Genomic DNA, 13845 nt, shown 5'->3' with positions numbered 1-13845 from the left:
GCCAGGGTTAAGGTGCATACCCAGAAAACCACCCACAGACAGCTGTTTCGACCTTGATGGGTCTCATCAGTGTGGGGTTGATTTTACTGGGAATGCAAGAGAGGCTATGGGATAGGCTAAACCATAATACTGAGTTAAGTTATTGTGAGTATTTTCTGGGTATGCACCTTAACCCTGGCTGTGCTCAAAGCTGTGACCATGCAGCAAGCTTAAGCCTATAGGGAACCATGTTAAAAATGGTTATTGAGGGAGGCGCATGCGCGATGGCAGAGAGTATGGATGCATGATTCCAGTGCTCCATGCCCCGCTCGTAATATAAAGAAATAAAATACCTTTACTCCATACTGAATTGCTAGAATTTAACTCCTATAACTCTACTAAACTACCAGGATGTCAAAACGGGCAGCCAAAACGCCGAAATCAAAGGGGCTCCCGCTATATTTTAACAGCACAAGGAGCAGCGCGGCGGAGGCCATAATGGCGCCGAGTTCAAATCAGGGCTCTGATTCGGAACGGGAGGGAGAGAAGGAGGACGGCGAGAACGCTGAAGACAGGCCAGTTAGGCTTGGTGATTTTAATCGCTTGTATACCGACCTCAAAACCCTTTTGCAAGCAGAAATTAAAGAGCAGGGGAGGGAAATCAGTAGCCTGGGAGAGCGCACAGGTCGAGTTGAGACCCAACTGGACATTGTTACCACCGCAACCAAACGCAACGCAAAAAAAACAACAGAGATGCAGATCCAAATTAATGACCTGAAAGAGAAGCAGGAAGACGCAGAAAATCGGGAGCGTCGCAATAATATAAGGATACGGGGGGTCCCCGAAGATGCGGGGGATTGCGAGGAATTCGTCCTGAGATGGATGGGGGAATTGCTGCCGGATACCCCCAGGGAAAGACTGGAGATGGATCGCTGCCATAGAGCCCTGAGAACGAGGCCTACACAGTCAGACCAACCGCGGGATATCATAGCGCGGTTGCACTTCTACAAGACCAGGGAGGCCATCCTCCACAAGACCCGAGCTACCCCTACAGTAGAATTCAAAGGAGCAAAATTGCTCATCTTCCAGGACTTATCCCCCCTAACCCTGCTGCAACGCAGGGCCCTGCTCCCAATTACAAAAGTGCTGAGGGACAACAACGTCCGATACCGTTGGACTTTCCCTTTTGGATTGTCCGTCAGCAAAAATGGACGGGCCTTTCACATGAAGGAGATTGGGGAGGGAGAGGCGTTCCTCCAGAAATTAGGCCTCAAGGGGACCCCGCCAGCGCCGGTGGAAGAGGAGGAGATACCGGGCCCCAGCTGGGCAACAGCGGGACAATCGCCCCGGTCTCCACGGAATAAAAGATGAGGTGCAACAAGGCAAAGTCTCTCTAAATAATCCTCAGTGTTTGGGTATTAAGTTTCCCAGTTATTAGTTTTAAGTTCCCTGTTACACCGCTACGGACTTAAGCCCGATTACACTACAGCAAGATCGAGCTTGATTTAAGGTTCCCGCTGGAGGGGCAAAAATCCTCGTTTACCCACCTGTAAAAGACGTTGTACTCACCTGGACGAGGGAAACAGGAGGCCCAAAGATGGAGGCACCCACGAGGCGAGAGAAAAATCCAGCATGGAACGCAGGAGCAGGAAATCACCATCAACCTGGAGGAGAGCGCGAACACAGCTGTCCAGGACGAACGACGCTCCCAAAATGGCGGCGGCCGGATGTCCGGGCGCCAGTAGAGGAAGTGCGCGGGCGGCCATCTTGGAGGAGGCAGAAAGAACCTAAGGACGTCATGAGGCGGCGACGAGCGTCACGCGGGCGACCCGGACTGGCGGTAATTTCAATTTTCGCCGGTCCCAAGCGCCGCAACTGCAGGGGCAGCAGCAGCCGCAAGCGACACACCGCCGGAGCGAAGAAGGCCCAGTGGACATACCCCGGGAGGGTACCCAGGGGTAGAAGGCCTAAGAGGGGGGGAAAGGAGTTCCACACAGGGCTATAAGAGAGGGAAGTTAAGATCAGCGGCGGAAGGCAGGACAGAATAAGGGTAAAGTAGGTGCAGCATATAAGAAGGTGGATATAGCCCGGGGGAGGTAGAGAGGGCGGAAGAGGTAAGGGAGTAAGCGGGATGGGGCAAGAGGAAGGCATAAGGGAAGTGATGGGAATAGGAAGGAGACAAGTGGAGTAGCATTAGGGAGGAGGGACGGGAGGGAGGAAGGTAAGAACAAGTGGTTTTATCAGAGGGAAGAAGGTAGAGGAAGTATTTAGAGGGTAATAGCAAGTAAAGGAGGCCGGGGTAGGTAATGAAAAGGATTAGAGGGGAATGAGACACAGGGAAAAGGAAAAGGTCGGAAGAGAGCTCATCAGGGAATGGAGTCTGAAGAGAAACTAGAAGGGAGAGATAGTACACCAAAGAGTGTTCTCTAAGAGAGGTGGAAGATAAGGAGGCCACCCGTCCAGTTAGGGAAATAAAGGGCAAGGACGCAAGCGGTAGCACTTAATACTGGGGTTAGCAATAAACCCAGGAGTTATAAGTAATATAGGTATTGTGCAAGTTTTTGGTTTAGGAGCGGGGCGGGAGCTGAGGGATCTCAGCCTGCTCTGCGGTCCGCATGGGCCAGGGGCTGGGAAGGGGTTATCCCAGCGAAGTCCTTTGGGAGGGAGGGGGTTCACGAGGTGAGGTAACACCGGAGAGGGACCAGTGGCAGGTGCCCAGCCCCCAAAGGCAATGGAATCTGAGCCAAGTTGGCAGGGCCACAGCTCGGAGGACACTAATTGTTTTTTGTTCTATGTGTGTCATTCCCCATGTTTCCCTATTGTTTCCCCCCAACCCACAGGACCCACCATCCAAAGATCATCGTGAGTGCTACAGGTCGGAGACGGCTCTTCCTCAGTCTCGGTTCCTGGCGAAACACACACCTCCACCGCCCCCTGCTGCAGGTTCAGTCCAAGTCAAGGATGAGTAACGATCTGATCTTTATTTCCCATAATGTCAAGGGATTCAACAACCCAATAAAGCGCAGAATTGCCTTCAGGGACTATGTTCGCAAAAAAGCGGATATAGTGTTTGTCCAGGAGACACACTTCTCCAAAACGAATCACCCCAACTACCTGGACAGGCACTATAGGACAGTGTTTATGTCCTCTGCGAAAGTTAAGAAAAGAGGAGTGGCGATACTAATCCACCGCAGAGTGCCCTTCCAGGTAGTTAAATCATATAAAGATTTGGATGGACGCTATGTTATCGTCACGGGCACAATTAACAACCAAGAGGTCACTTTAAGCTCAATCTATGCCCCCTGCGAACAGACACCGCAATTCTTCACATCATTTTTTGATAAACTACACAAGGTGGCAATAGGTTGTATATTCCTGGCAGGAGACATGAACCGCACCCTAGACCCAGACTTGGACAGATGCACGGGGACTAACTTACCACAGAAACAAGACGTACTAACTATACATCAAGGGCTCCGTGATTGCCAGTTAATTGACATTTGGAGGGAACATCATCCCTCGGAAAGAGCATACACTTTCTACTCACAACCCCATATCAGATACAGTAGGATAGATTACTTCCTGGTCTCTAACAAAGCGGTCTCCATGGTCTCCCATTCTGGAATCCATGATATTTCATGGTCGGACCACGCACCAATTGAGCTGCGATGTGCTCTGCGGCTGCTGGACAGACCGGGGGCGAACTGGAAATTAAACGAGCTGCTGTTAAAAAATCCAACATCGGAGCGGGCGATAGTAGATAAAATTAAGGAATATTTCGAAATCAATACGGGGAGCGTATCTTCCCACTCTACTCTATGGGAGGCCCATAAGGCAACCATGAGGGGACTTCTAATGAATTTAGCAGCACAAACCAAAAGAGCTAAGGAGTCCCAGGTAAAAGATCTGCGGGAGAAACTAGCACACTTTTCCGCACTTCATAGTCTTAATAAACAGGGCGCTACCCTAAAGGAACTCTCTGACATAAAAACTAGACTCAATTTGTTGCTAAACTCCAGAGCCGAGAGGGAGTTGGCATGGTCCAAGCGTAAGTTCTACGACAAAGCTAACAAGCCAGATACCTTACTTGCCAATAAATTACGTAACAAACTCCCTAATTATAGTATTTCCTCAATCCGCACCAAGGGGGGGGACCTTACCTCCGACCCTAGAAGAATCGTAGCGGAATTTAAAAATTTCTATGAAGTTCTCTATGACGGAGATAAGGTCAGCCACACACAGAAAATAGGAGGAAAAACCCATAAGTTCCTAGAAGAGGCACGTCTTCCCAAATTGAGCAGGGCAGAGAGGGAGGCATTACAGGTCGACTTTACATTCGAAGAATTATCAGAGGTTATAAAGGCCCTTAAACCAGCCAAAGCTCCGGGACCAGATGGTTTTTCAAATTTATATTACAAAAAAATCCTGAAAATACTTGCGCCACAGCTTCTAAAATTATTTAACGAAATTTTAGCGGGGGGCTCCTTTCCATCCCAGATGCTCCAGGCATCAATCTCCCTGATCCACAAACCAGGCAAGGACCCGGTAGACTGTAAGAGCTATCGGCCCATATCCCTGATTAATTCCGATGTGAAAATATTTTCTAAACTACTAGCTAACAGGGTGGGCATTGTCCTGCCAGGGCTAATCCACCCGGATCAGGTGGGATTTATTGGAGGAAGGCAGGCGGCAGACAACACAAGACGGATCATAGATTTGATCGATCTGGCCAATAAAAAGAATATCCCGTCTATGCTGTTGAGTCTGGATGCTGAGAAGACCTTCGATAGGATCGATTGGTCCTATCTGAGGGCAGTACTAGGAGCATTCGGTTTCGAGGGACGCCTCCTAGAAACCATCTTAGCCCTGTATAAAGGCCCCACAGCTAGGGTGCGCCACCAGGGCTTCCCATCGGAGCAATTTAACATCTGTAGCGGGACGCGACAGGGGTGCCCCCTGTCCCCTCTGCTGTTTGTATTATGTATAGAACCCCTGGCGGCTCATATTTGCCTAAGCCCAGATATAACAGGGATAGACGTAGGGGCATTATACGCTGATGATGTGATCCTGACCCTGTCGAGGCCGCTCACTTCCCTGCCCAATGTCTTTGAGATTCTGGGTGCGTTCAGCCTCATCTCCGGGTTCAAAATTAACCAGACAAAATCTGAAGCCCTAAATATTAGTCTCCCACGTCCAATGGAGAAACTAATCGAACTAAATTTCAATTTTAAATGGCAGGCCTCCTCTATCAAATACTTAGGTATCCAAATTACTAAGACATACGACTCATTATACAAAGCAAACTATCCCAAATTATTCCAAGCTCTAAGAGAGGATCTGCGAGTGTGGGCGGGGTTTGGAATTTCTTGGTTTGGACGAATTCATAGCATTAAGATTAATCTCCTGCCAAGGGTGCTTTACCTGTTCCAGGCCCTGCCAATACCATTGGTGCGGGCAGACATCCTCGCATTACAGTCAAAGATCATGAAATTCATTTGGCACAAGAAGAGTTCACGAATTGCTAAGAGCATACTGACTAGACCCACGAGTAGAGGAGGACTAGCGGTACCTTGCTTTTTGGCATATTACAAAGCAGCAAGATTGGGTCAGATTGTCCAGTGGCACCTTGACCCGTCCCTGCGGAGATGGGTGGCGCTGGAGAAAACCTGTTGTGCTCCAGTTGAGTTGCAAAACTTAATTTGGCTGCCAAAACGGTGCGATAACACAGCGGAGATGCTGTTACGGACCATGGTGAACTCTCTGGCGGTGTGGAGGAGTTCCAAATTTAAACATAAGTTAACGACGAAACACTCCTTAATGACCCCGCTCTTCGATAACCCAGATTTCACCCCGGGGATGGCCGGTGAGCGGCACTTCAAAATTTGGTTACAGTCGGGATATAAGCGGTTAATAAATCTGGAGGGGCCCAAGTATATTAAAACATTTGAACACATTAAATCAGAAAAGGGACTCCCAAACACTGAATTATTCCGCTACCTCCAGATAAGAGCATTCTATAACAAATTTCCAATTAGACCAGCTAGGACCAATTTTGAGCAGCTGTGTTCCAGAGCAACGGACACACGGGGACTTACCTCTAGATTATACCAGGAAGTGATCTGTCTAGTTAGACCAGACGCTGACAAACTGAACTACATGACTAGATGGGAGACAGATATAGGGGAGACTTTAGAGGACAAAGACTGGGAGTGGATTTTACAGGCGGCGGCCAAAAGCTCCATCTGCTAAACGTTAAAAGAGAACGCATATAAAGTCATGATGCGCTGGTATCACACCCCATTACGTCTGTCTAAATTCGTCGGCGGGTATTCCCCGCTCTGCCCAAAACAGTGCGGGGAATCAGCAGACCTAGTCCACATGCTGTGGTCCTGCCCGAAGGTACTCCCGATTTGGGAGAGCATAAGAGCTTGGGCACAAAGTATCCTTGATTTAGAGGTTCCCCTGGACCCGTGGCTGTTCTTACTGGGCAGGCGGGCCCGGGGGCTGCCAAAATCGGCACACAAATTGGTGGCACATATGGCCACAGCCACTAGGTGCGAGATCGCAGCAGTGTGGATACAGCAAGATCTACCAGTCATCCCCAAAATCCGAAACAGATTATGGCAAGTTTGCCAGATGGAACAGTTGACTAGCTGGGTCAACGACTCTGGTCGAAATTTCTCAAAAGTGTGGGAGCCATGGCTTACCCAATCCGACATCCCCGAGGTAGATGCCAGCACAATTTTGCAATAATAAATACAAGTGCGTTCTCTGGTGACGGAGCGGAACATACTATAACATAGGCACGTGACAGGTAGGATCCCCTCGACTATTAAAACCAGAACCAAGAGGAGGAGTCGTCAGGTGTCTCAAAGAAGGGCGCAGCACGGACCGAAAGCAGATCTTCCACCACCGAAGAACACGGTGGCAGTCCATTCCCTCCCCCCCTTTCCCCCCCTCCTTCTCCCTCCTTGTTGTTTTTTCCCTCTGTTGTCCAGTCTTTGGTCAGGTGAGTCAGGTTTGTCTAGTCTTGTGAGTGCATGTTGTAAGTCCCTTGTTGCTTTTGAGTGATTTTACCCTTGATTGTGAGAGTGAAAAGGGTAAACCTCGGGGGGTTTCAAATTGTTTTACTATGGGATGTGGCATAATGTACCTGTTGTGAAACCCAATAAAAATCTTGAAGTTAAAAAAAAAAAATGGTTATTGAGGCAAAAAGTGACACTGTGTGCTCATTTGCATGTCATTTCCCAGAATCCCTTGCTGCAGTGGAAGTGCTGTATGCTGGGTGATAATGGGGAAAGGCGGGGATGCAGACCTGCCTAAGACATGCAGATGAGCATACAGCTATATTTGCATATTATATATTTATATATTGGTTCATCATGTGTGTGTATATACTGTATATATATAAAATCAACCCCACACTGATGAAGACCCATCAAGGTCGAAACAGCTGTCTGTGGGTGGTTTTCTGGGTATGCACCTTAACCCTGGCTGTGCTCAAAGCTGTGACCATGCAGCAAGCTTAAGCCTATAGGGAACCATGTTAAAAATGGTTATTGAGGCAAAAAGTGACACTGTGTGCTCATTTGCATGTCATTTCCCAGAATCCCTTGCTGCAGTAGAAGTGCTGTATGCTGGGTGATAATGGGGAAAGGCGGGGATGCAGACCTGCCTAAGACATGCAGATGAGCATACAGCTATATTTGCATATTTGCTTTCCTGTGGAGGGTTTTTGTCACTTTTTTTACTCACCATAACTTAACTCAGTATTATATGTGTGTGTGTGTGTGTGTGTGTGTGTGTGTGTGTGTGTGTGTGTGTGTGTGTGTGTGTGTGTGTGTGTGTGTGTGTGTGTGTGTGTGTGTGTGTGTGTGTGTGTGTGTGTGTGTGTGTGTGTGTGTGTGTGTGTGTGTGTGTGTGTGTGTATATATGTATATATATATATATGTATATATATATATATATATATATATATATATGTATATATGTATATATATATATATATATATATATATATGGATTGTTGTTATATATATATATATACTGTATATATATATATATATATATATATATATATATATATATATATATATATATATATATATATATATATATATATTATATAGTTATACGTTACCGTTCCAAGGATTGGTAAACAAGAGACAGCACTCAAAGTTGAAAATCAAAGTGTATTAGTGAAAGCAAAAATACATCCATAAACCCAACGTTTCGGTCCTACAGAATGGGACCTTCCTCAGGAAGGTCCCATTCTGTAGGACCGAAACGTTGGGTTTCTGGATGTATTTTTGCTTTCACTAATACACTTTGATTTTCAACTTTGAGTGCTGTCTCTTGTTTACCAATCCTTGGAACGGTAACGTATAACTACATTCTCTATATGGGACGTGCACCTGTGGCTTACCAGCACCTATTGGAGTGCCAACTGCCTTATCTGACTATATATATATATATATATATACTGTATATATATATATTTATTTAAATTCATGTATTTATTTATTTATTTAGATTTATTTATTAATTGTGGGGCTGCTGTGCGTGAATTTTTTTTATTGTGGGTAGCGGGGGTGGGTGAAGGGGGTGTTTGGCCCTTGGTGTGAGTTTAGGACTTGCGGGGGGGTTGCGGGTGCACTTAACCCCTTCACGACCGTAGCAGTTAATACCGCTACGGTCGTGAAGGGGTTAAGTGCACCCGCTACCCCGCCGCAAGCCCTAAACAACCACCGTTGGGGCTAATACCCCCTTCACCCACCCCCACTACCCACAATAAAAAAAATTCACACACAGCAGCAGCACAATTAATAAATAAATCTAAATAAATAAATAAATACATGAATAGAAATAAATACATTTAAAATACATTTTTATTCATAGTGTAGATGTGCAGGGGGTCTCCGGAGCTGAACCGCTTTGGTTTTAGGTCTGGGGACCCCTGCTCCCCGAGATATAGGCCTCTTTAGGGGGTGCCGGTATCCCTCTGCTTGGTTTACAGGCCGCAGTCACGTGATCGGGACCTTTAAATGCAGAGGGATACCGGCACCTCATAAAGGGGGCTGTATCTCGGGGAGCAGGGGGTCCCCGGAACTGAAACCAACGCGGTTCAGCTCCGGAGACCCCCTGCACATCTACACTATGAATAATGTTATGAGCCTGAGGAAGCCGTCCAATCGGCGAAACGCGTTGCTCGAAACCTGTTCCTGTTTTGTCCCACGGAGGCTTCCGTAGAAACTCTCTTCAGCAGCATCTGCAGCCGGGCAGATTAGTTCCAGCTATCTGCACCCCGGACGCGGGGCCGGAGCGGGTTACTGAGAGACTGAATCACACGGAGGAGCCAGGGGATTTTATTTGATGTGAGTGTGTTAATATTGTTATTGTTTTTATACACAATAAATATCTCTTTTTGCCTACTGCCAAGACTGTGCCTCACTTATCCCCACACCGCTGAATCGGAGAGTAACATTGCTGAACACAAACAAGAGAGGAGTACAGATCAGCTATAGCCCTGCATGGGAGAAACCTGATGCAATTAACCAGGAATCACCCTGGACAGACTGACTCCACCTTAAAGACATCTGCCCTGCACCCTTACTCACACTGGGCCGTGTGAGTATTTACATTAGTATATAGACACCCTTGAAGATCCCCCCAGCACCCATTTGTGGAGAGGTCAATATTCAGTCATAAAGATACCTATTTTGGATTGTACTTACACACGGCCGTGTAAGTATCTATAGTATTTTACTGTATACTATTATCTTTTAGTTCCTGTCCCAATCCCACCACATTGGGTTTATTCTATGCATGTTTTTTCGTCGTTTATGGATGTATATCTATTGATCCCTCGCTCCCCCTACTCCATTTGTTCTCACGTTTGTATAAGGGCTTCGGACTATCCCTTCTAGGGGTTGAAGCAGAAGGGACCATAGGAACAACTCTGCAAGAAAAGAGAGTAACCATATTTATTGGTGTCATCACTATCTGTTACTAAAGGTAAGCGCCTGGTCTCCCCCATTTACACACTATGAATAAAAATGTATTTTAAATGTATTTATTTATATTCATGTATTTATTTTTGATTTATATTTATTTATTTATTGTGCTGCTGCTGTGTGTGAATTTTTTTTATTGTGGGTAGTGGGTGTGGGTGTGGTTTTTTACACGGGATCCCCCTCCCCCTCCCCACATTTACATACAGTACACTGCACTCACAGAAACACAGGCAGGGAGATTTAACCTACACAATAGGGGGAGGGGGGCTTACACAGATTAGTCAAAGCAGGGAAGCTTAGCAGACACAATAGGTGGAGGTGGTTTTACATAGATTACAGTCAAGGCAGGGAAGTTTAACACAGACAATAGGGGGAGGGGGTCTTACACAGTTTACAGTCAAGGCAGGGAGGTTTAACACACACATTAAAAATATGTATTTAATGTATTTATTGTTTGTTCTGCCTTAACCCTTCATTGCCTTAGCGACTATCAGCTATGGTAATGAAGCAGCATTTCTGTATTTTTAATAATATTGTGCAGGAGCAGGGGGTCCCCTGAGCATTAATTTCTGGCTCAGGGAACCCCCTGCTCACTGTACAATATTATTAAAAATACAGAAATGCTGCTTCATTACCATAGCACATAGCCGCAAAGGAAAAGAACGATTCTTTATTGATGTGTGTGTTTTATTCATACTGTAGATGTGCAGAGGGTCTCCGGAGCAGAAACGTTTTGGTTTTAGGTCCGGGGACCCCCTGCTCCCCGAGATACAGGCCCCTTTAGGGGGTGCCGGTATCACTCTGCTTGGTTTACAGGCCGCGGTCACGTGATCGGGACCTTTAAATGCAGAGGGATACCGGCACCTCATAAAGGGGGCTTTATCTCGGGGAGCAGGGGGTCCCCGGACCTGAAACCAACGCGGTTCAGCTCCGGAGACCCCCTGCACATCTACACTATGAATAAAAATGTATTTTAAATGTATTTATTTATATTCATTTATTTATTTATTTATTTAGATTTATTTATTTATTTTTTGGGCGGCTGCTGTGTGTGAGTTTTTTTTATTGTGGGTAGTGGGGTTGGGTGAAGGGGGTATTAGCCCCAATGATGGTTATTTAGGGCTTGCGGGGGGTAGCGGTAGGGGTTAACCCCTTCATGACCGTAGCGGTATTAACTGCTACGGTCGTGAAGGGGTTAAGTGCACCCGCAACCCCCCCGCAAGTCCTAAACTCACACCAAGGGCCAAATACCCCCTTTACCCACCCCCGCTACCCACAATAAAGCGGGCACGGTGGGTTAACCCCTTCATTACCTTAGCGGCTATCAGCTATGGTAATGAAGCAGCATTTCTGTATTTTTAATAATATTGTGCAGGAGCAGGGGGTCCCCTGAGCATTAATTTCTGGCTCAGGGAACCCCCTGCTCACTGTACAATATTATTAAAATACAGAAATGCTGCTTCGTTACCATAGCACATAGCCGCTAAGGTAAGGAACGAGTGTTTATTTATATACTGTATGTGTTTTATTTATACTGTACATGTGCAGAGGGTCTCCGGAGCAGAAACGTTTTGGTTTTAGGTCCGGGGACCCCTTGCTTCCTTAGATACAGGCCCCTTTAGGGGGTGCCGGTATCCCTCTGCTTTGTTTACAGGCCGCGGTCACGTGATCGGGACCTTTAAATGCAGAGGGATACTGGCACCTCATAAAGGGGGCTGTATCTCGGGAAGCAGGGGGTCCCCGGACCTGAAACCAACGCAGTTCAGCTCCGGAGACCCCCTGCACATCTACACTATGAATAAAAATGTATTTTAAATAATTTTTAATGTGCCAATGTTTGCGCAGAGAGGGCAGCGGTTCTCTCTCTGCTGCAAACACATCTCGCTAGGGGACGGCCTATAGTATCATTGATGTGCATATGCAGTACTGTATGTGTATGTTAGAGGTTATAGGGGTTGTTGTTATACAGTATATACTGTATATATACAGTATATACTGCATTACAATTCATGAATTTCTCGGCTTCAAAGACAACAGCTCGAAACGCCACCATGTGTTTTTACACGGCATTGCAGTATTGCAGCCAGAGGGAATAAAATGCTTAAATCACGGGCGCGAAATAACGCAATACACCCCGGGAGAAAACGACACTAAACCGCACATCACCGGGATATTCCGAAATTCGCGGAGCTAGCCAAGTAAGAATAAAGTTAGTCGCTACTGTATAATGGTCACTTGTGATCCCGTGTCCAGTAGGGCCGATGCATAGATCCCTTCCACTAACACCTGCACGATGGCCGCGGGGCCTACTTGACTGTAAGCTTCCCTTGGGGATACGGCATCACCGGAGCCAGCGTCAGGCGGGGCCTTTGGGGTTCCAGGAGGGGGTTCTGAATCAGACTCGGCCGTTTGTACTCGACATACCATTTACCGGGCTGGGTTTCTTCTATCGGGAGGTTTTTCCTCTGGAGGGTCCTCCCTTTCAGGACAATTGTTGGAGAAGTGGCCCTTCTTCCCGCAGGTATAGCAACTTACATGGCGACGTTCCGGGCGAGCCTTGTACGCGGAAGAGGACCTCTAGGAAGCACGGCCTTCCCTGGCAGGCGACTGGTGAGTCACTTCCCCCTTCGGGGTGGAATATTTCTTACCCGTTGGGGCAGCGGGAACTGCGGAGTCACCCTTGATGGAAGCTTTGGTCTTTTTGGATTCATGGAAATGTCGCTGCACTTCATGTTCTCTGATGTACTCCATTAAGTCCACGTATTTGGGGGGTACTACAGCGATCGGTACGGCCCGCATCATTATAGCTATGTTGTGATCAGGCAACGACCCCTTGAGTAGCTGTTTGAGTCAGTATCGGTCCGCTTCAGCGGCGGAAATTATATTTTTGATCAGGAGGGTCCCCAGTGACAGCTGTAGATCACAAACGAAAGCAGATAAATCCTGTCCTTTTTGGCGAAGAGCTTTGAACTGAGCCATTAGCTCATCCTCGTCGTCTTTTCGGGTAAAGGACTGAACTAGCATTTCTACTAGTTACTGTGCAGTAACTTTTCCTTCCACGTCTCGGTGCATCCATACCAGCCAGGCGGCTGGGTCTCGGAGGCACTCGACCAGCCTCTGTCTTTTGCTGGCTTCGGAGCACGACCACTCTGCTATTGCTTGAAGCGTATGGTCCCTCCATGCCTCGATCCCTTCTTCTCCCGAATCCCGGCAGAATCCCAGAAAAGGCCTTGAGTTTCCGGTAGTTCTGTGCTTGGGCCGACATGGTTACAGCTTCTACTAGTCTGGAGGCTATCGTGTTCATGGAAAGATCTCCACTAAAGGTCTGACTACTGGTCCCAGTTCCTACGCTAGGCATGGTTGGGGGCCCGCCAGGTCGTCTATCAGGGGTAGGTGATGTGGTTTGGCTCCTCGCTCAGCTGGCAACACCTCCTAACCGCTCGGGGTGAAAGAGACCTTAGGGGGGTCTACCCTGTGAGGCGTACTGGTCACTCGCTGGCTCGTGTGTGGTCCAGTACTGGTGGACGCTTCTTCGGAAGCCTGGGTGTCAGGATAGATCATGAGGCAGTCCTCTGTGGAGGGCTCGGGTAGGTTTAATACCTGGGGAACAGTGTATAAGCATATGTCACGCATGGTGACCAGGAGATAGGTAACCCCCCGGCCGTCAGCATCCAGTTTATAGTCTACCACCCGGGCAGTGGTCAACCCCGGGCAATTTATTACTTGTGTGTGCACTGTGGATTAGTCCATATCATTTGCTACTCCCGTCACTGCAAGCGCGCGTCTTGGGGATACTTGATGCGCTAAGGCCCAGGCATGGACGTCCTGCTTTGACGGCACGGACATGATGGCG

This window comes from Ascaphus truei, chromosome 1 (genome assembly GCF_040206685.1).
Source record: "Ascaphus truei isolate aAscTru1 chromosome 1, aAscTru1.hap1, whole genome shotgun sequence".
NCBI lineage: Eukaryota > Metazoa > Chordata > Amphibia > Anura > Ascaphidae > Ascaphus > Ascaphus truei.
Note: the sequence above shows the minus strand (reverse complement) of the source record.